The 24,671-nt window shown below is 37.3% G+C and overlaps 1 protein-coding gene across 5 annotated transcripts in view; it reads right to left on the bottom strand.

Annotated features, from left to right (window-relative positions):
• The window catches only part of nrcamb (neuronal cell adhesion molecule b), a 79,101-nt gene that overhangs the window by 35,472 nt on the left and 18,958 nt on the right, over window positions 1-24,671 (bottom strand). For all 5 annotated transcript variants that reach the window (XM_079411867.1, XM_079411866.1, XM_079411870.1 and 2 more), the window contains exon 2: window positions 17,929-17,965. The gene's annotated coding sequence lies outside the window, so the exon portion shown is untranslated. The remainder of the gene's footprint in view (window positions 1-17,928; window positions 17,966-24,671) is intronic.

The following is a 24,671-nucleotide window of genomic DNA, read 5'->3' as shown; positions in this document are numbered from 1 at the left end:
CCATTTTAAATAAGGTATAAGCCCACTTAATGAACAGATCCAGTTCGGATCCGGGCCGGATGAGCTTCTTCATGAACAGGTCCGGATCGGATCCGTTGCTTCATCAATGGGTCTGTATCGGATCTGGGCCGGATGAACCGTTTTATTAGCAGATACGGATAGGGTCTGGACCGGATCCGGTCTGGATCCGTAATCCTTATCTGTCCCGGATCCGCTGCGCTTTGCAAGTAGACGCCGTTACGGACCCGTTTTGCAGATCCGTTCCGGATCTTGTGGTACCTCCGGGGTGGATCCGCTCCGGAGTCATTTTGCTATCTGGGATGCCTCAAAACACTGGATATTTTGAATACAAATTAATCAATAATATGAATCAATTGTCTGTGATAGCCAGTTATGCTCAGTTATGTTCATCAGCTCCACACATCTGAAACAGCACAGCAGATCCATCATAACGCTGAGCTGTAAATGTGTTCATAATTACAGCTCATATTAGCACAGGCGCTCATAATCACTGCCATACCGAACCAAACGAACACTGAGCGCATGTGTGTTTCCACTAGCACTGTTTCCCACACGATCACGGGAATGATGTTCTCGAACACAGAGCTGAAACAACAACACGCTTCAACAACCAGAACACACACACCACACATGACCTGCGGGAAATATTAGCAAAACATGTGTGTGCGTGTGTGAATGCTGTTCTGTTGCATGCCAGTCTGTGAGTCAATCCTCGACACTCGAGCGAATCAAACACACAACAGACTGTAATTGTCCTCTTATTTCCAGTTAAAGTTGTTTATTACTCTGATATTGTCGGAGAAACTGTGTCAATCTGCTCCTTGTCTCTGTAACGCAAACACACAAAGACATTCAAGCAGACGTTTCCCATCAGCCCTCATTAGATTTTATAATTGCGGAGGTGGAATGCAAATAATGGCTGTGTTTATCATATGAATGGTGTGTCTATGAATCAGCCCAACGCTTTATGAAAACACCAGCGCTGACCGAGTTCAGTGTTTGATGAGCGTCTGCTGCTCTTATTATTTCAGTAATTTAACAACACATGTTCATGGTTCTCTGATATCAGGTAATGATGATGCCTTGCAGCAAAACAAATCATTTTATATTTTATTTAAAAATAATAAAATAGCATTTTTTATTTTAAAACTATTTATTGATTTTTTAATTTTGAATTTTGTCACACAACATACAGCTAAACAAATAATATATTTGTATATTTTATTTAAAATATAGGTTTTTTTATATTTTTTATTTAGATTTCTTATTTTAAAATTATTTATTAATTTAAATTTTTACATTTGTATGATTTAATTCTTACTTTCTTTTTTTCATCAATTCATGAACCCCAGTTTGGGAAACCCTAATTTAGGAGATCCTTTTATCTTACAGACTAGGAATACAAATGATTCATCTTAATTACTAACACTAATTAAAAACTATTATGTGCATATTCAATTTTACCCGTATACTGCACATACACTCACATAAAGCCATATATACAAACAGCTAATATTAATATTAATGGCAAATCTAGATACAAAGTCTTGTTTTCTGAGAAACGTATGAAAATGATACAAGACATGAGTTCGGCTGGAGTCTGATGAATGAGAAACATGAAAACAGTTGATGAATGGTTTAAAGATACTCTTGTGTTTCTTGGCCTTTATCTTCTGCCTCAAGGACACTTGCTTTTGTCTTCTGCTCATTTGTGTTGTTTTTCCAGACGATGGAAAGCAAATGTTTGCTCAGCGCGTCTCTGAACTCTGAATCCATTAACATTCCCGTCTCTCTCGCTCTCAGATTAACAAACACCAACAAAATCCACACAGATTCCTTCTCTCTTTCACAGACACTCACATGCTAATTTCTGGCAGCGCCTTTAAAAAACGAGGCCTTGTTAGCATGCAGGGAAAACCTGAGTGCTATAACACACACACACACACACCACTTCATCATCCGGTTAATGCTGTAAATAATCAAATCTACATTGAACAGCTGATCATTGCAGATTCCAGTCTCTGAATGCAAACACAAAACTCACGTTTATTTTCTCAAGCCTTCAGATGAAGCCCAGATGATTATTGATCTCAAATCAGTTTCAAACTCATTAAAGTGAGATGAAGGGCAGCCGAACATGACCCTGCCAGGACCCCGTAGTGCCTTCAGAGTCTCTCCCCGTGTTATTACAGCATTATTCTGATATTTACTCTAACTGTCTATATTCAGATTTTCATTTATTTAATATTAATATAATAAGTTAGTTTGTATTTTAATTGTAGTTAAAGTTTTAGTTATTTGTGTTTTTTGGGGTATTTTTACAATTATTATTTTAAAAATCTAGTTTGTAAATATTTTTATTTCCATTATGGTATCATTATTTATATTTTACTTTATTTCAATATTTTATTTATATTTAATAATATTATTTATTACTTATTAGTGTTATTAATTAGCTTTTATTTTAATACTTTGTTTTCATTTTAATTTTAGTTCATTTTAGAAATTTTATTGTGCTTTTTTGTCATCATTATTATTATTATAAATAAAACCATTTACTTGGAAGTAAAACCAAGATGGCGCCTCTGATGACAGCTATTGTGCGTTGCTCTTCAGTGTTTGTACTGTTTTTGTTTGTTTTTCCTGTTTTTTGTTTTTCAAATACGATCAGTTTTACCAGGGATGACCTGCTGAACATTCAGCAGAACACACCACAAAATATTTTACCGGATTTTGATTTTTCGGACATTTTGCTGGACATTGTAGTAGCGGAGCCGTAGCTCTGGTCAAACGCTACAGGAGGCGCTGACGGGGGAAGCGCAGTGTTGCCAACTTAGCGACTTTGTCGCTAGATTTAGCTACTTTTCAGACCCCCCTAGCGACTTTTTTCCAAAAAAGCGACTAGCGACAAATCTAGCGACTTCTTTGACGATCCTTAGCGCGTCTCTGTGATCGCTGGTACTGCCGCAACGGCGCGAGGTCAGCGCACACGCACCTCTTTCCCTGCATCTGCTTTGTTCAGTGAGCGGCTGAGAGGAGCAGCGCGTTCAGTTAAAATATATATTATGTTGCTTGTCTAATTTTACATGCAAATATAGCTGAAATCACAGCACAGGAATTGTCTTGTCTTATCTTGTGTGTATTATTTGATTTCATCAGACGACAGCTCAATTATAAATTAGGATTTTTGTGCAGACTAACTTCTTGGAAGGGAGAGCTGGTTATGTATTCTTAAAGGGCTGTGTTTCAGTCACTATTTCATATTTATCCCGTTGACTGACAACATAAACAGTAAAATATATAAAGGAAAACAGTTGTATTGAGAATTTGGCTGCATTAAAATACAGTATGAGCACAGAGAGACAAACAAATGTAAAAGGCAATATGACGCGATGATGTCATTAATATACTAATTAGCGCAAGACGCCATCTGGCGACATTCAGCTACTTTCCAGCGAAAGAAGTTGGCAACACTGGGGAAGCGAGCCGGCGCGCTCGTGAAGCTTCGTCAGTGCGGATTTCAAACGGCGTTGCCTAGCATCCATCTGGCGAATCTCCGCTCTCTACCCAACAAAACGGACAAACTCCTTCTGCTCTCCCGGACAAACAAGGATTTTTCTAACTCTGCTGCTCTGTGTTTCATGGAAACCTGACTAAATGGCGACATACCGGACAGCGTACTACATCTGCCTAATTACCAGCTGATCAAAGAAGATCGGGACGCGGAATCAACGGGGAAATCACGCGGCGGCGGGACGTGTTTTTACATCAATGAGAGGTGGTGTACAGATGTAACTGTGTTAAAGATGTGCTGTTCAGATCTAGAAACACTCTTCATTAACTGCAAGCCGTTCTATTCGCCGCGGGAGTCCTGCTCGTTCATTCTCGTGAGTGTTTACATTCCACCGCAAGCGCACGTGAGCACAGCTCTACAGAAACTCACTGATCAGATCACAGAGAGTGAGCAACAACACCCGGACTCTGTTTTAATCATTCTCGGGGACTTTAATAAAGCAAATCTCTCCCGTGAACTGCCAAAATACAGACAGCACATCACATGTCCCACCAGAGACAGTAATATATTGGATCACTGTTACACAACAATAAAGGACACATATCACTCTGTTCCACGAGCAGCTTTAGGACTCTCTGATCACTGTTTGGTTCATCTTATACCGACCTACAGGCAGAAACTTAAATCTGCAAAGCCTGTATTAAGATCTGTTAAAAGATGGACTAATGAAACAGAGCGGGATCTACAAGCCTGTTTCTCTCTCACTGATTAGACTGTTTTTGAAGCCGCTGCCATCGATCTGGACGAGCTCACAAAGACTGTAACATCATATATCAGTTTCTGTGAGGACATGTGCATTCCTACCAGGACTCATCTAACTTACATCAACGACAAACCATGGTTCACTGCAAAACTCAGACAGCTCCGTCAGGCCAAAGAAGATGCTCACAGAAAGGGGGATAAAGTATTGTACAAACAGGCCAAATACACACTGGAAAAGGAGATCAGAGTGGCAAAGAGGAATTATTCTGACAAGCTAAGGAAAAAGTTATCTTCCAGTGATCCTGCTTCAGTGTGGATAGGATTGAAGGACATCACCAGTTACAAGACACCACCCCCCAGCACTCTGGAGAATCAACACCTGGCAGACGACTTAAACAAGTTCTTTTGTCATTTTGAACGACTTATCATTTAATGACTACAGACCTGTGGCCCTTACATCTGTGGCCATGAAATCATTTGAAACACTGGTTTTGGCTTATCTGAAGGACATCACTGGACTCTTACTGGACCCCCTGAATTTTGCCTACAGAGCAAACAGGTCTGTGGATGATGCGGTCAACATGGGACTGCACTTCATCCTGCAGCATCTGGACAGACCAGGGACTTATGTGAGGATCCTGTTTGTGTACTTCAGCTCTGCTTTTAACACCATCATCACGGAAACCCTTCAGAATAAACTAACCCAGCTCTCCGTCCCCACCTCCATCTGCCAGTGGATCAACAGCTTCCTGACAGACAGACAGCAGTTAGTAAAGCTTGGTAAATTCACATCCAGCACTCGAACCATCAGCACTGGAGCTCCTCAGGGCTGCGTTCTCTCCCCACTGCTCTTCTCCCTCTACACCAACGACTGCACATCTAAAGACTCCTGTGTCAAGCTCCTGAAGTTTGCAGACGACACCACACTGATCGGCCTCATCCAGGACGGTGACGAGTCTGCTTACAGACAGGAGGTTAAGGAGCTGGCTGTCTGGTGCAGTCTTAACAACCTGGAGCTTAACACGCTCAAAACTGTGGAGATGATTGTGGACTTCAGGAGAAACCCCCCTGCTCTCCCCCCACTCACCATCATGAACAGCACTGTGACTTCAGTAGAGTCATTCAGATTCCTGGGAACCACCATCTCCCAGGACCTACGGAGAGTAGTCCGGACTGCTGAGCAATCATTGGTACAACCCTCCCCACTCTCCAAGAACTGTACTTATCCAGAGTGAGCAAAAGGGCTGGCAAAATCACTCTGGACCCCTCACATCCAGCACACTCCCTCTTTGAACTGTTACCGTCTGGTCGACGCTACAGAGCTCTGAGCACCAGAACGACCAGACACAGGAACAGTTTCTTCCCTCAGGCAATCCATCTCATGAACACTCAATAAATAAACGTGGAACACACAACTAATACATTATCCATTCACCACACTCACTTATTTCATTTTTATTTTCTCATTTCTAATTTCTAATTTGCACATACTTGCCCTGTACATACATAGTTGTCTATATTATATATTGTGTTTTTGCTGCTTTGTACATTGCCTATTTGTATATTTGTAAATTATTCTTTATTATCTGTGTCCTGTCCTGTTGCTGTCTTTCTGTTGCACTGTGGAGCTTCTGTCACTACAACAAATTCCTTGTATGTGTAAACATACCTGGCCAATAAAGCTCATTCTGATTCTGATTATTATCATTTTGAAAAATGTGTATATAGTTGTTATTAATTTTATTACAGTTTTAGTAGCATTATTTATATTTTAAAGTATTTTAACATTTTATTTATTTTATATTAATATAATTTTTAACATTTTGAATGAGTTTTTATTTTATAATTTCAGTTTTCATTTGAATTTTAGTTAAAGTTTTAGTAATTTTGTTTTTATTATTATTATTATATGTCTATATAGTTTTTAAGTTTTATTTAATTTTATTTATTAAGTTTACCTTTTGCTTTTTGTTTTTTTCAATTAACATTTCTTGCAAACTAGCAACATTTTTTTTTGTAATGGTTTAGTTAACTATAAAGCTCTGTTCTCATTGGATCGGGCTCTGTGAATGTGACAGGGCAGCTTTCATATGCTGATGATGACGGTTCATTTGCATATGTAAACAGTCAAACTCAGCAAACAGTGTTTCTGATGCTGATCCATTAAAATTGACTCCTCTGAACTCTGAATGAATCTCTGAATCAAACTCATATTAACATGCACGAGCGGCAGCTGATCAATCACTGGACGGCTCGGCCGTATCCATGACAACGAACCCCTTTCAGAAATCCATTTCCTGCTTTAGTCCTTCTGACCTTTTCAATAAGCAAAGAGGAAAAGCCGCATTCATCCGCCCTGATTCTCCACCAGCATCAACTACAACAACAGAACAACAATTATACAACCACACCAGTCTAATCGGAAGCTAATTAACAACATGCTTTGATTATTTCTGAATGTGCAGCATCCGAAACAGCATTCACTCATTCACATGCAGCTTTAACAAGCTCATACTCATCTAGAGACCAAAATTAGTACAAATACATATTTCACACTGCAGAACCATCTAAAATCAACATGAAGAACGCGGTGGAAACGATGTTCTTCATCATTATTTCTGTCTTGTTTTCTAGTATAAATAACTGAACGTTCTTAAATCAAAATATATTTATTGGAGAAGCAAAATTATTTTAGATATTGAGTCTTGTTTTCAGAAAAAAAAAGAATGTGAATGAAGTGAGTTCATGATTAAAACAAGAACAAAGAACTGCGGATGAGGTCAGAAGAAGAATTTTGTTTTCCATTTAAAATAATTGATTGATTCTGACCTTATTGACAGGTATTTGTTCTTGTTTTAATCATAAACTTCATTTTGAAAAGTTCATTTTGATCAGTTTCTCAGAAAACAAGACTTAAGTCGTTTTGGTCTGGATTACAGTTAACTTGAACAACAACAAAAAACATAGCTTGGATGCTAATTAAAAAAAATATATATATATTTTTTACATTTTCTAAAATATTTAAAAATATATTTTTATTAAAAAATTTATTTTTTATTATTTTTATTAATTTTTTATATCTTCTATTTTCATTAAAAAAAAATCATTATTTAAAATAAAATTTATGTTAATCCAAATAAAATTAAATATAAAAAACTTGTTATATAAAAGTACATGTCTCACTTTGTCTTAATGTGCTAAAATAATAAAAATAAACAACGTATTAAAAAGCAACAAAAACTAATAAAAATGACAAAATAAAATAATAAAATGTCCATAAAGTGACTAAAAATGTAACTAAAATTAACATGAGAGCAAATAAAATAACATCTAATTCAAAAATATTATTGATAAGTGATACTAAAATAACACCGATGTTGAGACATTTATACCAGAAAACAACTCCACACACAAAGTGTATAAATAAAAGTGTTTTAATGTGTGGGATGTTTTCCACACGGATCTGAGTGTGTGTAAACTGTGTGTGTCAGCAGACAGCGGTCAGTGGAGCTGCTAATGTGTGTGATTGTGATGCTAATGTGAGCTGTCTGTGATCAATAGCACCGCTCAGATGTGCTGACCGCTGCTATTGTTTCTATAGAAGCTTCTCTCAGTGCATTCACACACAACACACAGCAGAGCGGCTCACATCAGTCCTTCACCACTGAAGATGTGGAGCTCGGAGTGCTGTTGATCCAATCCCGCTGCTCTCAGATCAGTCAGACCATCACACACTTCCGATTAAACCAGGGGTGTCAAAACTTATGTTTCCATACACCTATTTTTATGCAAATTTTGGAATGTCGCATAAAAAAATGCTGGATGGAAACGGCAAGATGCGCATAAATTCTAAAAAACCTATGCGCACATTTGAGTAGGATAAACTTTTATCCGATAAGAAAATATGTGCATAAACTACGATGGATACATATTTACAGAATAGATTCCTCCATGCGCATTAAAAAAGCCATGTGAGTTTGAGATGGGATAACTGGACTAACCAGCGGACTGATCTCGTTCACAGCATCTGAAATGTTGTTTTGGTCATTCTGAAATCCCTGAGCAAAGTCTGTCGTCAAAGTATTTCTGTATAAGTGTCTGACACGACTGCGTTCCCAAGCAGCGGCATCCACCACCGAAAGCAATGACTGCATTCACTGGGTTTCGTCTGAACTCTCTGAGGAGCAAGTCTTTCATCATATATGAAAATTATTATATTCAGTGGCTTCTCCTAGTTTTCTCAGTGATATTTAGAGCCAGTTTATCAGGAAGTGACGATTTTGTTCTCTTTGACTCGTTGGATGGAAACGATGGAAATGTTTTATATGATATTCCAGTTTTTCGCGTAAGTTAAATTGGAACCTTTGGATGGAAACATGGCTAAACTCAGTTCCTGGAGGGCCACAGCCCTGCAGAGTTTAGTTCCAACCCTGCTAAGCCTGAAGGACTTGATTAGCTGGATCAGGTGTGTTTAATTAGGGTTGCATCTAAACTCTGCAAGGCTGTGGGCCACAGGGATTGAGTTTGAGACCCCTGGATTAAACACACCACAGAAACACACATTACTACACAAACCACAGAGACTGCAGCAGAACTACACTCAGCACATTAAAACACATATACTCATGCTTTAGCCATACAGAAACATTTCTGGGGTTAAAACAACAACAATAATAATCATAATCATAATAATTTATATATAATAAACAATTTAGATTTGTAATGTGATTTTCTTGTACTCAAAGCAGACAAATGTGACCCTGGAGCACAAAACCAGTCTTATGTGTCATTTTTGTGAAATTGAGATTCATGCATCATCTGAAAGCTGAATAAATAATCTTTCCATTGATGTATGGTTTGTTATGATCGGACAATATTTGTCTGAGATACAACTATTTGAAAATCTGGAATCTGAGGGAGCAAAAAAATCTAAATATTGAGAAAATCTCCTTTAAAGTTGTTCAAATGAGGTTCTTAGCAATGCATATTACTAATCAAAAATGAAGTTTTGATGTATTTATTCACCTCAAAACATTAGATTCATCCGCGCTGGAGCCGAACCGGAGCACAACCCACGCAAGCTAGATACACACACAGCTGCAATCCCAGGTTTTCAAACACAGATGGCGACAAAGAGGCAAAACTTACAGCATCTTTAAGGTTTATGTATTTGAACTGCATATACAATTTCCATTCATTTGGATTACACATTTTAACATGAACTAATAAACTTAATGTGACTCATATATAAAAGAAACAGGTCAAATTTCTGTACAAAATGTGTTTCAAATCCACAACAACCAGATTTATATATTTATCATCAATAAATCCAATTTGATTCAGTATCATGCATGAACTAACTGAAGATTGTTTGCTCCACAGCCAGCCATATTTAGCCATGTTCATACTTTTAAACTGAATACATTTAATAGTTTTCACAATGAACAGATTTATGATGATTCTAAGCAACGTGAATAAATACGTTTTGAAAATATGATACTTTGGTAACACTTTACAATGAGGTCCCATTAATATGCATGCATGCATTAGCTAACATTAAATAATAATCAGTGATATATTTTTAAAGCCTTTATTAATCATTCATTGTTTATGTTAGTTTGCAGTGCATACTGTCAACTTTTGATTTGAAAAAGAATTGGTAAATGCAGATGCAAATACTTCATAATAAACTATGCCATGATTCATTTTTTTAGTACACCACCTGTAGCATACTACAATTTGGGGCATGATCCTAATCTGGCACACTATCTAGGGCAGACAAGTGAATTGGGACGCAGCCACAGATTTAGTCTTTCAGACAAATCCACACTAAACAAGACTAAACTCTAACCGTAGTATATCCATGCAAACCCACCAACGCGGTTCATAGTTTAGAGTGTTTATCCAGTAAAAGCTCTTGTAGTGTACTTGCACATTGTACTGATTTTGATCAAGTAAGCGTCAGAATAACTGCAGTCATATCTCCAGATGAACTCTTACTGGACTGAAGCAGCTCAGCTTTACTTGATTCTCCATCAATCATCTTTTAGTCTCTAATCTGATCATCAGGATCTTCTGAGCAGCGTTTATTTCTTCATCTCTCTATCAGCATTATATGTTTGGATCATTTACATCTCATCAAGTTTTTGAACAGTACGATTTTTATGTTTTTGAAAGAAGTCTCGTCTGCTCACCAAGCGTAAATTTGTTTGATCCAAAATACAGCAAAAGCAGTAATATTGTGAAATATTATTACAAATTAAAACAGCTATTTTCTATGTGAATATGTGTTAAACTTTCAGCATCATTACTCCAGTCTTCAGAGTCACATGATCCTTCAGAAATCATTCTAATATACTGATTTTTTATTTTTATTTTGGTTGGGGATGGATATTATAGAAATTAATACTTTTATTTAGAAAGGTTGCTTTAAATTGATCAAAAGTGATGATAAAGATATTTATAATGCTCCAAAAGATTTCTATTTCAGATAAATGCTGTTCTTTTGAGCTTTCTATTCATCAAAGAAACCTGAGAAAATTCTGCTCAGCTGTTTTCAACATCATAATAATATATGTTTGTTGATCAGTAAATCAGTATATTATTATGATTTCTGAAGATCATGTGATACTGAAGACTGCAGTAATGATGCTGAAAATACAGCTGCGGATCACAGAAATACATTACACTTTAACACATATTCACACAGAAAACAGATATTTTAAATAGTACAAATAGTTCAAAATTGTACTGTTTTTGCTGTACTTTGGATCAAATAAATGCAGGCTTGGTGATCAGAGACTTCTTTAAAAGACATTACAACGTCTTACTGTTCGAAAACTTTTGACTGCTAGTGTACAAGCATCAGAATCTTATCATAGAAATATCAGCATCTGCTGCAAATTCATATTTTTGCTGAGTTTGAGTCTTTGAATAAAATTGAAACATAAAATGCATATGCAAACTTTTAAAATATTTTGTCTAAAGATTCCACAAATGGTTTAATTAAAAATCAAGTGTGTGAGTGTGTCTGTCTGTGTGTGTGTGTGTGTGTGTGTGAGAGAGTGTGTGTGTGTGTGTGTGTGTGTGTGTGAGAGAGTGTGTGTGTGTGTGTGTGTGTTAGAGAGAGAGAGAGTGTGTGTGTGTGTGTGTGTGTGTGTGTGTGTGAGAGAGAAAGAGTGTGTGTGTATGTGTATGTGTGTGTGTTTGTGTCTCTGTGTGTGTGTGTGTGCGTGAGTGAGTGTGTGTGAGTCTGTGTGTGTGTGTGTGTGTGTGTGTGTGCGTGAGTGAGTGTGTGTGAGTCTGTGTGTGTGTGCGTGTGTGTGAAGGACTGAAGCCTCTCATTGAGTCTGTACTCTTGTGAAAGCCTCTCTTCAGACTCCACCTGCCCGTCTCCAAGCTTTCCTCTGGAGGAGAACTCACTCCCACTCCACAGTCCCTCTGAACACACACACATAAAGACGCTCATTGTGTCCGTGGAGTGTAAAAGTGTACGATCCCGTCCAGCTCGGCCTCTATTGTGCCTCTAACACACCAACCTGACACCCCATTGTGTGGGACGATGAAAGAACATTTAATGTAAGACATTCACCTTCAGTGTTGAACTACGTGACGCGTGAGAAACGAGTGCAAGACACCAAGATGCATTAAACTTAAATCAAGTGTATGTAGCTGATTTTAAGTTTTTTTTTTTACCTATTTAAGTGCATCTTTAGACATAATTTCATAATCTGACATTATAATAAAGTGCATTATTTAAATGCAAGAACATCAGAAAATCGAACGCGTCTAAACTCAAACGAGCGTGTCAAATGCATTGTATGTATGTATATGTATACTACCTGTCAAAAGATTGTAATAACTAGGATATTTAAATAGAAAATAGTCTCTTCTGCTCACCTAGGCTGCATTTATTTGATCAAAAATACAGTAAAAAATATTATTGCATTATTATATTATAATATTATTACAATTTATACTAACAGTTTTCTTTGTGAATATGTGTTAACTGTAATTTATTTTTGTGATCAAAGCTGAATTTTCAGCATCATTACTCTCTTCAGTGTCACATGATCTTCAGAAATCATTCTAATATGTTTCTTTTTAAAAGCATTAACGAATCTTACTGATTTTATCAATCTGCTTGTGTATGTATAGAAAGAGTGAGAGATATAGATGTAGGATATTTCCCATCAGATGCAGTGATTGTGTGGCTCTTTTCTCCTCATTCAAGCGCTGCAGGTGAATAGAAATCAGTTCCCCTTCATTGGCCTCAAAAGCCACGACCCTACGATCCCGGAGCACAGCTCTGAACAAAACCCCATTCAAAGTGTGAGAGAATCAGTCACGGATGAGCGGCTCAGAGCCCAAAACACCAGCACAATCGACAGGTCCATCCTTCACAACACATCTCAGCTTGGCTCTGTCAGAATCATAAGAAAACTGGTTTATGACCTGTAACTGATGCACTTTATTTTTCAGTGGAATGGTAACATGTTAAAGCCCAGCTCTGTGCGATCAGAGCTCCAGTGAGCTTCATTTCTGTGTGATCAGACCAACACTCGACTGACCGCTGACCCATCACAAACACATCACATTACAGCTGCTCCACCACCACTGCACCTGTATCTGACTGCTATAGAAGCTTGTTTCCACCCTATAAAAATAGAAAAAAGGTACTGTAAATTCTTATCTCACAATTCTGCCTTTTTCTGAACTCAAATTGCAACATTGTTGTGACTTTACATCTTGCAATTCTTATTTTTTTTCTCAGAATTCGTAATTCAGAATTTACATCTGACAATAACTCGCAACTATGAGATATAAACTGGCAATTCTGATAAAAGTCATAACATCTAGGGATGCACTTTACTGGATTTTTGCCAATATCCGATATACTGATATTTTTCAACTCATTTTGGCCGATAGCCGATACCGATATATTTTCTTATGTTTGGAAACAACACCAAGTCTCTCCTGTGTGGAAATTATAAGCACATTATTTTAACAAGAACTTATTTGTTAGAATTAAATAAACAATAATGAAGTTATTTTAAATATAAATAAACTATATATCAATCGCTGCATTTTTTTCCAGAAAGATGCAGTGTTATCCCTAACATTTTATTTTAAGATTTAACATTTGTAGATGCACTCTAAAGCAAAAGAGTTGTAAAAATTCTAAAAATCTTTTAGAGCTCATATTTTGTAATATAAAATATTACACATTAATAAATAAATCAGTATATATCAAATTATTTAATTTACAAGTGTCATGTTTGTGATTTTTATTTTATTCATGCAAGCTATAGATTCTGACCTTTAAATCAAAACATTCTCATTATTTTATGACATCAATTACTGCTTAATTTAATCAGAAACACAGTCTAAATATTATGTGTGTGTTTTACTTTCATTTTATTAGAAGTAGGCCCAACAGCGCCCCCTACGTAATTAAAACTCCTTACCGAATGGGCATTAGGACCCGGGGGAAACTATTACCATTTACTCTTATTTCACACCGAATGTATCATTCTGTACATTCTCAGTTTAACTGCAGCGATCCAAAACAGTGAACCTAATCACCATTCAGACAAAACTGTGCTTCAACTGTGCTTTTGGGAAGTCGTGGCCTAATGGTTAGAGAGTCGGACTCGTAATCGAAAGGTTGCGGGTTCGAGTCTCCGGCCGGCAGGGATTGTAGGTGGGGGGAGTGAATGTCCAGCGCTCTCTCCACCCTCAATACCACGACTGAGGTGCCCTTGAGCAAGGCACCGAACCCCCAACTGCTCCCCGGGCGCTGCAGCATAAATGCCCACTGCTCCGAGTGTGTGTGTTCACTGTGTGTGTGTGTGTGTGTGTGTGTGCATTTGTTCACTACTCACTGCTGTGTGTGTGCACTTGGATGGGTTAAACGCAGAGCACCAATTTCGAGTATGGGTCACCATACTTGACAATACGTCACGACTTTTTTACTTTACTTCAAGAATGAGCCACACTGCTGACGTGATCTAATCACTAGCACACCCTGAGCACATGTGAGTTAACTATTGGCATCATTTTTCATATCGGGCCGATATTTACATTTAAAGCCATTATCGGCCGATTCTGATATCAGTCCGATAATATTGTGCATCCCTAATAACATCTTGCGATTGCAAGAATTCTGGCTTTTTTCTCACAAATCCAAATTCAAATTTTATTTGTCACATACATATACATACGTAGTACGACATGTAGTGAAATGTATTGTACGACTGTCCAACAAATTGTCCAACAAAATTAGAAAAACCTCAAGTTTACAAAAATACAAATAGAAAAAGTACAGTAACCATATATACAGAATAAACTAGCAATAAAATAAAATAACAAATAGATATGAGAATAAAAAATAGAATATGATTCTATATAGATTCTATAAAAAGTAAAGTGTATGTCAGTGATAAAGTGTCCGTGTGCTGTGCTGTGCAGTGCAGTAAAGTGTATAAGTGAGTAAAAGGATACTAAAGACAAAGACAAATGGTATGTAAGTCCCACTCATTTATCCTTCCGTACCTTCTACAAATTAGTGCAGATTGTACTTGAAAAATGTGCAAAGTGGAAGTGTGGGGTGATGTGATTAGAGTGGAGAGTGGTTTAGACTCCGAATGGCCTGCGGGAAGAAGCTCCTCCTCATTCTCTCTGTGTTCGCCTTCATGGAGCGGAAGTTCTACAAGTTCTAAACTCTTTTGCATTGTGCAATTCTGACTTTTGTTCTCATTAATCTGTGTTTACATAACTTACAATTGTGAGCTGGAAACTCACAATTATGAAAAAGAAAAATGTCAGAATTGTAACCTTACAACTTGCAATTGAGTTTTCACGGTGAAATTCTTACTTTTGTCTTAGAAATGTAAATTTGCATCTCATAATTAATAACTCGCAATTGCAATATATAATAATTTATATAAAATATAATTGCAGTCGCAGGTTTGCATTTTACAATTTTGACTTTTTCTCAGAAATCTGATTTTACATCTCACAATTAATAATAACATACAACTGCAAGATATTGCAAGATAGAAAAAAGTCAGTGCGACTTTATAACTCGCAATTGCAAGCAATAAAAAATTATGAGAACTGCGACTTTATAGCTGACATTATCCACACTTTTTTTTTCTCACAATCTCGCAGTTCTGACTTTTTTCTTAGAATTCTGAATTTGCATCTTACAATCAATAACTTGCCAAAAAACTCACATTACAATTCTGAGAAAAAAAGTTGCAATTGCATTTAGTTTTACATCTTTCAATTCTGACTTTTTTCTCCCACTAATAGACACAGACTTGTGCTGCTCAGTTTGATAAACTCATCTACACAAATCACGGAGCATCTGATGGCTTCTTGCGCACACAAACTCGGATTCTAACAGCAGCTTCGTCAGGAGCTCGATGTGGCCTCCATCTGTAATGATCCACAGCTCTGTGATTTATGGAGGTCAACAGAAGCACAGCTATTCAGATCAGTCAATCAGGTCACCCAGAATGCACTGCAGCGGATCATCATCACAATGCCAAAGCTAGAGCTGAGCGCACACATTCAGAGACACACACAGCGTTTGTTGTGTTAAATGATCAGCTACAACACAGTCCACTGAGATCAGAGGAACCACAGAATCAAGAAGCATGCTTAAAAACAACACTTATTACAGAAGAAATTTACTTAAGTGTGTACTAAATATAAACATTTAACTCTGTTATTTGCAATTAAATGAAAAAAGAAAAAGTTTACATTCATATTAAATGCAATCAACTCAATTTTAGTGTTTTTGACCCAAATATGTAGTTTTTATATGTAGTTTCATAATTACTTAAATTGTATAATTACATAATGATGACATTGCAGTTTAGTGCATTTAAAATATATGAACTAATATCAAATAACACACTACAGTCGAAATTATAATTAAGTACTTTACATGTGCTTTAATATGTTAGTCAACACATCAGAATAAGAACTTCTTTAAATCATGACAAACGATTATTAAAACATCATGATTTCAATTGTGCTTTAAAAACGTTTAATATGACATCATTACAATGTGCACTTAAGTGTACTTACTGTACTTAAGTGTGCTAAGAAACAAGTGCACTCTCTTTAAGTACGCTTAAGTGGCCATATTATATTATTATGTTAGGGTGAGCAAGTACAGTTTATTAAAATATACTTTTAAGATTTGAAATGCACATTCACTACAATTAAGCACACTTCTTTTTCACAAGGGTTTCATGTTAATTAGCACATGTAGTTTGTTTAAATCAGATGAAAGACATTTTTTCTAATTTTTCTAATTAATCAGCAGTGCACAAAGAACAGAGGAAAACTCATATGATCTCAACTAACAGGAAATCAAACAAACGGTACACTATGCAGTGCATACTAACAGCTAATGCTGAATACTAGTAACTCATGAAGCAGTCTGCAGCAGTGAAGATTCATGCAGTTTTTAATGAAGTGAGCATACTGTACTCGCAGCGTGAGCAGATACGGAGGTGTTCATTGAGCATCTGCCGCCCATATGACCGCTGATCTGAGACCTGCTGCTAAATCTGATTGGCCGCTCACCTGTAGAGAGCCTCATATGACACCGAACCGCTCAAACCGTCTGCTCACGTTCACTACAGATCATCTGTACAATCATCAGCAAGAGGATGTGAATCAGATACATCTCACAGCTCCTGTAATCAACCACAGGCTCCGCCCTGACCCTCAGAGCGACGCCACAGCCAATCAGATGCCAGCTGACGTTTATGAATGATGTCGACGCAAAGCGGCATGTTACTGATCGCAGAGAAGCAAACACATATACAGCTCATTTATGTGCTAATGACTCATGTTTATTCATGGAATTTGTCATAAGTGTGTCAGCATATACTTATACTTATCTGTGTCCACTGACAAGAAAACACACTCTCACACACACACACACACACGTTGGTTTTTGTGGTTTATGGGGACTTTCCATAGGCATAATGGTTTTTATACTGAACAAACTGTGTGTGCTATTGCCCTACACCAACCCTACACACACACACACACACACATATTATATATGAATCCAGAATAGTTTGTCTACATGAACGAATTAGTGTGAAATTGTAGTTTTGAATTTTTATTATATTATATTATATTATGTTATATTAAATGAATGTTTTTTTCTGACTCTCAATTAAAGAATCACAGTGAACACAAACTGTTCTTGATGAATTGTTGACTGTCCAGGTTAGTTTTTGTGCTTCGATGAAGGACAGTGGTAAATCTTGCTTCGACAGACTTGTGTGACAGAACTAAATTTCCCATGATTCAGCACAGCAGTGATACACATTTAAAGCATCAAGACTCATTCTGATCCATTAGCACTAAATCGACTTCCTGTGTGTTTTAAAAACAAAAGAACTTGAAGGATCTCAATGTAATCATGTTTCTGAACTTGTAAGTAGCCAGCAATGGATTCTATCGATCTGAAGCGCTTCCCAGTCACTGACTGATCAGGAAACATCAGAGCTGCGGATCTCACACACAAACATGTCTCCAGTCCTTCAGAGACACAGAGAAACCTCAGATGAACTCAGTAATAAACAGCAGACACTCACCGGAGAAGATCTGCTTCAGTGTCCAGATGAGGAGAACCTGGAAACACAAACACACAGGTTCAGAGCGCCTGACAGAAACACAGATCAGAGAAACACGCATCAGGTCCTCTGGAGCAGACACAGCTCGAGTCAGAGACGATGACATGATGCAGGAGTCAATCTACAGTGTTGGAGAAAGCTACTTTTAAAAATAATGCATTACAATACTGTGCTACTCCATAAAAAAAATAACTAATCGCATTACTTAGTTACCTTTTATGGAAAGAAATTCAATGCATTATTTCTACTTTACATTTTCACATCTGGGCCAGGGCTCATTTTTTCTATTTTCAGCAATTAAAAAAATAAAAATAAAATAAACATACATGTTGTGTCATTTTTGCGTATTCATATGATTGAATTGGATTATTGAAGGTCAGCAGTAGAAAATGGGATTAAAGGTTATTTGCGTTTTATAAACGTATTTTATTACTGCAGGTAGGCATCATTTTCTGAGTTTGAGTCATGAATCTGTTTTTGTGCAGTGAGATGAGTAAATACATAACTACAGTAAGATCATGTTCACACACAGTGCTTCTACACATATTCCTGATTTCTCTTAACATGGCAACACCAGAGCTGTCAATCAACACATGAGAAACAAAGTAACTAGTGTTATTTGAAAAAGCAACTCACATATTTTTGTGAAATTAAAAAGTAACTCATTACTAGTTACTTGAAAATGTAATCTGATTACATAACTTGTGTTACTTGTAATGCGTTACCCCCAACACTGTCAAGCTATGAGCTTTAATAAAGACAAACACACAGAATTCACACAAACATCAGAGATAAAATATTGTTTTGCTTTAGTCCTGCCTGAGACTAAAGAGACATTTAACAGTTCCCACACAACAAAATAATAATTTGCATCAATAATGCTGCTCATGTTCCCTCATGCTCAGTTCTTAAATGTGCAGATGATGCTGGAAAAACAAACAATGTGCAATTTTCCTGAAGCTTCACGAGTCATGAACAATCAGGCTGCGTTTCCCAAAAGCATGGTAAGTTGATCGTAGAGCCATTGCCACCAAAGCAGCTACGATCAAATTAGGCTTAAGATGCTTTTGGGAAACGCAGCCCAGGACGATACACACATCAGAAGAACCAAAGGACAGAAACTTCAACAGGATCAGCTACAGAATGTAAACAACGCAATATTTATGATTTCACTCTTTTTTTAAAGGATAAACATCTTGCAAACTTCTGCACTCAACTGTAGGACAACATCACTTCACTAAAGCCTGAAATCATCCGAGTCCACTTCATAACCACAACGTCTCCAACAGATTCACATGCATTCATTCAAAGAGAAATAGAGCGATGAAGACAGACCTGGATGAGCAGTACTCCAGCAGTCAGAAGCTGATGTGTGTTCCTCAGCAGCGTCAGCAGAGACTGAGCCGGAGCTCCAGCGTCCCGCCCCTCACAGCCACATTAAACCCAGCTTTTGTCTTTGACTCAATGGAGGTTAAACATTTCCTGCTCTCCATCCTCACAGTTCAGCACACGCTACAGCAGCAGCGCGCTTCTGTGTGACTGTTATTCTTATTCATTACTTGAAAATGGCCTTCCTGTAGTTTCAACATCATGGGTTTGATTCCCAGGGAATGCATGAACTAAAAAATAAAATAATTCCCTGAATGCAATGCAAGTTCCTTTTAGGGCTGGGTATCGTTCAAAAATGTTCGATATCGATACCGATACCGATACCGGTTCCTGAACGATACTTTTTTCGATACCAATTTTATGAAATCAGTTTAACAAGATTACATTATCTCAAAAAAACTTTGGTTTTATTTTTTTCAGCTTGTTGACATGTATACAGACTCAAAGACTCATCTCCTGAGCCGCTGCACAAAGGAACACAATATAGCAACACAATAAATCAGTACAAATAATGTTAATAAAGCTCAAATAGTTTTCAGTTTACACTAGTGCGTGCTCGTTTTAAAACGCATAGCTCAGACAGAATCATCATTTCTATTCATTTATTCTAGGTTGTTAAAGACTTATCTTTATCCACTTTCATAAGTGGGTGTTTTATTTTCTTTCACAATATGTTTTATTGTTATTAAATTCTATGTTGTAGTATGTCTAATTATTTGAATGCATAAAAACTACTTAGTTTATTCAAATTTATTCTTAAAACAGCCTTATGAAATGTTTCTTTTTCCTCAGAAATTCTGTGTTCTGTATCTGGTTTTCAAATGAAGGCATAAAACATTCATTTCATTTTTCTTTTAAATGATTGAAAATAAAACTTTATTTATTTTGGCAAACAAAATTTTACTATTAAAATTAAAACATGGAAGAAATGTTGTGTGATCATTAATTAAAAAATAAGAGTTTTAATAATTGTAATAGTAGTCTAGTAGTAGCAGTACACTCTGCTGAACAATATTAATTTATTTCTGCCGCAGTGTCTTCCAAGTTAATCCGAACTTTTATTTTGACGGGTTTCCGGGAATACCTTTACAGTTCTGTGTGTATATGATATGACGCAAGTTTTACTCAAATCAAACGGTAAAATGCTGATGAAGTGACTCTCAGAGCAGTTCTAGAGCTGTTGTTCATGTGTTTATGTCCTCATTTAGTGAGACGGCAGACGCTGAAATGTCCCGCGAGCTTCAGTCTGTGTCAAGTAAGCGAAACTGCGCGATATAGAGAGCAGACTGCTCCGTACGCTTTCGAATCGCTCTCGCGGAGGTCAAACACTGATCAATCAGCACCGCGCCGCTTCTAGTCAAACACACCTAGTGCTGCAGGCTTATTGGCTCACTGACGTTAATGAGATTAACCCCTTAGGCATCGAAATTTGGTACCGAACTACAAGACGTTTTTCGATACTTGGTGGTATCGAGGCAATTCGGTCGGTGCCTAAAAAGTATCGAACTCGAAACCCAGCCCTACTGATTTCAGAAGCACCCTCAGTGATTCAGGAACCGGCCTGCCTGTATCAGATTACAACTTTATATATTTCTATTTTTCCCCATATATTAAACCGTGTGTAGCTCTAACACGATGTAAGGTACACGCCATGCATGGTCCTCTCCGATACCGTGACCCAGATAGCACACAAAATCATATCCAGTATATCATTTCATGACAATAAAGTTCCCCGGATTCTGCCGATGTCTATTTTAAAAAACATATTTTTATTAAGTCTCTGCATTGTTCCAAAGACTCTAGTTCTCAGCTGAACGTGCGGGAGAAGCATTACTAAATTTGGCCAAAGAAAACCTGTTAAAATCAACATTTTTCTATATTAATTTGTGCATTTTTCAAATGTTTATTAAAAGTACAAAAATTCATAAACAAAAATCTGAAAAGAAGTCAATATTTTACCTTTTCATGAAGAATTTTGTGTGTACGGTTATAATTTCAATTTTGGTTTTCAGCATAGCAGTTAAAATATTACCATTCTTTTCATGTTTGAGTTCAAAAACGAAAAATGAAGTGCACGGACCTTTATGAATCAGCATTAGTTTTTTTGTTTTTGCTTTTTTCTATTTTCTATTTTCAGTTTAATTTTAGTTTTTAAAATTATTTTAGTTTTAGTTATTTTATTGTTTTCGTCATTTTCATTAGTTTTTTGTTGTTGCTGTTAAATATGACATATTATTTGTTTAATTTTAGTTTTAATTATTTTAGTACAATTTAAACTAAATGAAATAAGAAATGAGAGACTAGCTGAAATATTTTTAAATGATTTGAAAAGAAAAAAAAACATTAAGTTTTTGAATTTCATTTTATTTCGGCTGACATTTATTGTGTTTGGAGTAATGAAAAGTAATGGCAATGTATATATCTCCAGAGAACTGCTCTGCTCTGGACTCTGGTCTCTAAACTCCTGATGACTGCAGGAAACAGCACATGAATGCAGCGCAGCAGATGTTGTGTGAGTCCTGCTGATGTTCTGATGGGAAAGTGTTTATGGCCATCATTAGGAAGCTCTTATACGGTTGTGGCCCGTGACAATGGAGTCCGATCTGTCTTTCAGAGCGTCTCTATTCTTCTACTCGCACCACAATCAGCACAAAAGAGCACGAGCTGAAACATAATCCAGCTCAAAGTGTTTTCTTCATCACTGTGGACAATGAGGCCGATCTCCACGACTTTAGACTCAGAATCGCAGCAGATCTCATTACCGGCTCAGCTCTTTCTCAACATCACATGAGGAACTGCTCCTGTTTCTCCTGCTGGAGCTGTCACAGATCTCAGTCTGAACTCACACAGTCTCAGCTGCTCCACACTCATATCTGATATTCATTTGAGAACTGCAGGAGAAACATCTGATGCTTCAAAGCAACAGAGAACTTCATGAGCTCTGAAAGAGCAACAGCTGATCCAGGGTCAGTGTGAAACGGCAGATACAAAGCAGTGTGTGTGTGTGTGTGTACATGGTATTAACTATGTTATGGTGACCAAATGTCCCCAGGTATAGTAATAGCAGTAAATTTGGACCTTGTGGGGACACTTTTTGGTCCCTGTGAGAAAACAAGCTTATCAATTTAGTTTTGAGAAACTAAAAATGCCTGTAGTTTCCTGTGATGGTAGATTTAGGAGTAGGGCGATAGAAAATACAGTCTGTACAGTAGAAAAACCATAACACCTATAGAGTCCCCACAACAAATGGAAACCAGTATGTGTGTGTGTGTGCGCTTGGTTATGTTGAGGCACCGTATTTCCAGCATGAATGGATCTGCGCTCTGATTGGCTGTCTGACTCTGCTCTCTCTTAAGTGTGTCTCAAGAGCCCTTCGGAGCCCCAATCGGCCCCTCCAGCATAAAGCAGGGCCTCATCCCGCCGTAGTCTGGTTCACAAACACACAAACACCACTGATATCATTACAACAACATCATTCAGTGTGAGACGCCGCTGATTAATCCTCAAATCATTGACTTTTTGTTCATATTTCAAATCAGTTTGTATTTTTATATTTTCCATTTTCATTTTAGTAGAATTTTTTGTTTTGTTTTAGTTTTTTTATATGTCTGTATAGTTTTTTTGATTTGTATTAATATTTTGAATTATTTTTGTTTTTATTTATTTTTTATTAGATTTTTTACATTTTTATTCATTTGTATAATTGGTAGCACTTTAGAATAGGGCTTATTAACTATTAACTATGATTTTCCCTCAGTAAACTCCTAATTTGCTGCTTATTAATAGCTAGTAAGGTAGTTGTTAAGTTTAGGTATTAGGATTACATTCACATTTACATTTATGCATTTAGCAGACGCTTTTATCCAAAGCGACTTACATTGCATTCAAGTTACAGTTTCTACATTTTATCAGCTCTTGATTAGAGATGTAGAATAAGACATATTAACATGTGCTTAATTACTACTAATAAAGGCTAATATTATATTAATATGCATGCTAATTAGCAACTAGACCCTAAAATAAAGTGTTGCCGTATTTTTCAATGTCTATATATTTTTCATTATTTTTTATTTCAGTTTTATAATATATATATATTTCATTTTGTATCAGTTTTGTTTTATTTGAAGTAATAAAGTGTTTTTATGGTTTCGGGTTTAGCAAATGATAATAAGCCTGATTCAGACTGAGGCTTCATCTGTTCATCTGCGTCGTCTCAGTGAGAATGTGGGTTAATTTAACAGGGAATTAGGGACTCTGAATCGATATGAAATGATTTTATGGGAGCGTCTTACGATACGTGTGAGTATTGAGGTGGGAATGAACACTATTAAAACACACACGGATCAAATGAAACCCAATCCTGTGGGATCAAAAGCAGCAGCCCGGGACACAGAAGCAGGACAATGGAGCCCGTCTGAAGGGATATTTACAAGATTTACAGCCCAAATCTCATAGAAAGCACACTGAGGTTGGCCTGGCCTCTTTACATCCGAACACACACAGACAGATGACTGCGACGGTTTCCATGGCTCTGAGACTTTAGAGAGAGACAGACCGAGCGTGTGAGATGTGCCGCCCACTGACTCACTGCAGCCGTATCGCATTCAGGGTAACCATCAGAACTAAACCATCAAACTACTACACATAAAATAAACATCGGAAAACTGGAAAACATTTCTCTTTTTCATTTTATTTTTGTACGACGGGATTTTAGTGCCATGTGACAGTGACATACTGCCAAGTATGGTGACCCATACTCAGAATTCGTGCTCTGCATTTAACCCATCCAATGTGCACACACACAGCAGTGAACACACACCCGGAGCAGTGAACACACACACACACACCGTGAACACACACCCGGAGCAGTGAACACACACACACACACACACACACACCGTGAACACACACCCGGAGCAGTGAACACACACACACCGTGAACACACACACACACAGCAGTGAACACACACACACAGCAGTGAACACACACACACACCGTGAACACACACACACAGCGTGAACACACACCCGGAGCAGTGAACACACACACACACAGCAGTGAACACACACACACACACAGCGTGAACACACACCCGGAGCAGTGAACACACACACACACAGCAGTGAACACACACACAGCAGTGAACACACACACACACACAGCGTGAACACACACCCGGAGCAGTGAACACACACACACACAGCAGTGAACACACACACACAGCAGTGAACACACACACACACAGCGTGAACGAAATGTTTCAAGAATGAAGATAAGTTATAATATTTTGAGATATTCTTTTGCACATGCAAAT

Source organism: Barbus barbus, assembly GCF_936440315.1.
Source record: "Barbus barbus genome assembly, chromosome: 48".
In the NCBI taxonomy this organism is placed as follows: Eukaryota; Metazoa; Chordata; class Actinopteri; order Cypriniformes; family Cyprinidae; genus Barbus; species Barbus barbus.
The sequence above is the reverse complement of the archived record's forward strand: the minus strand, read 5'-3'. Positions and strand labels throughout refer to the sequence as shown.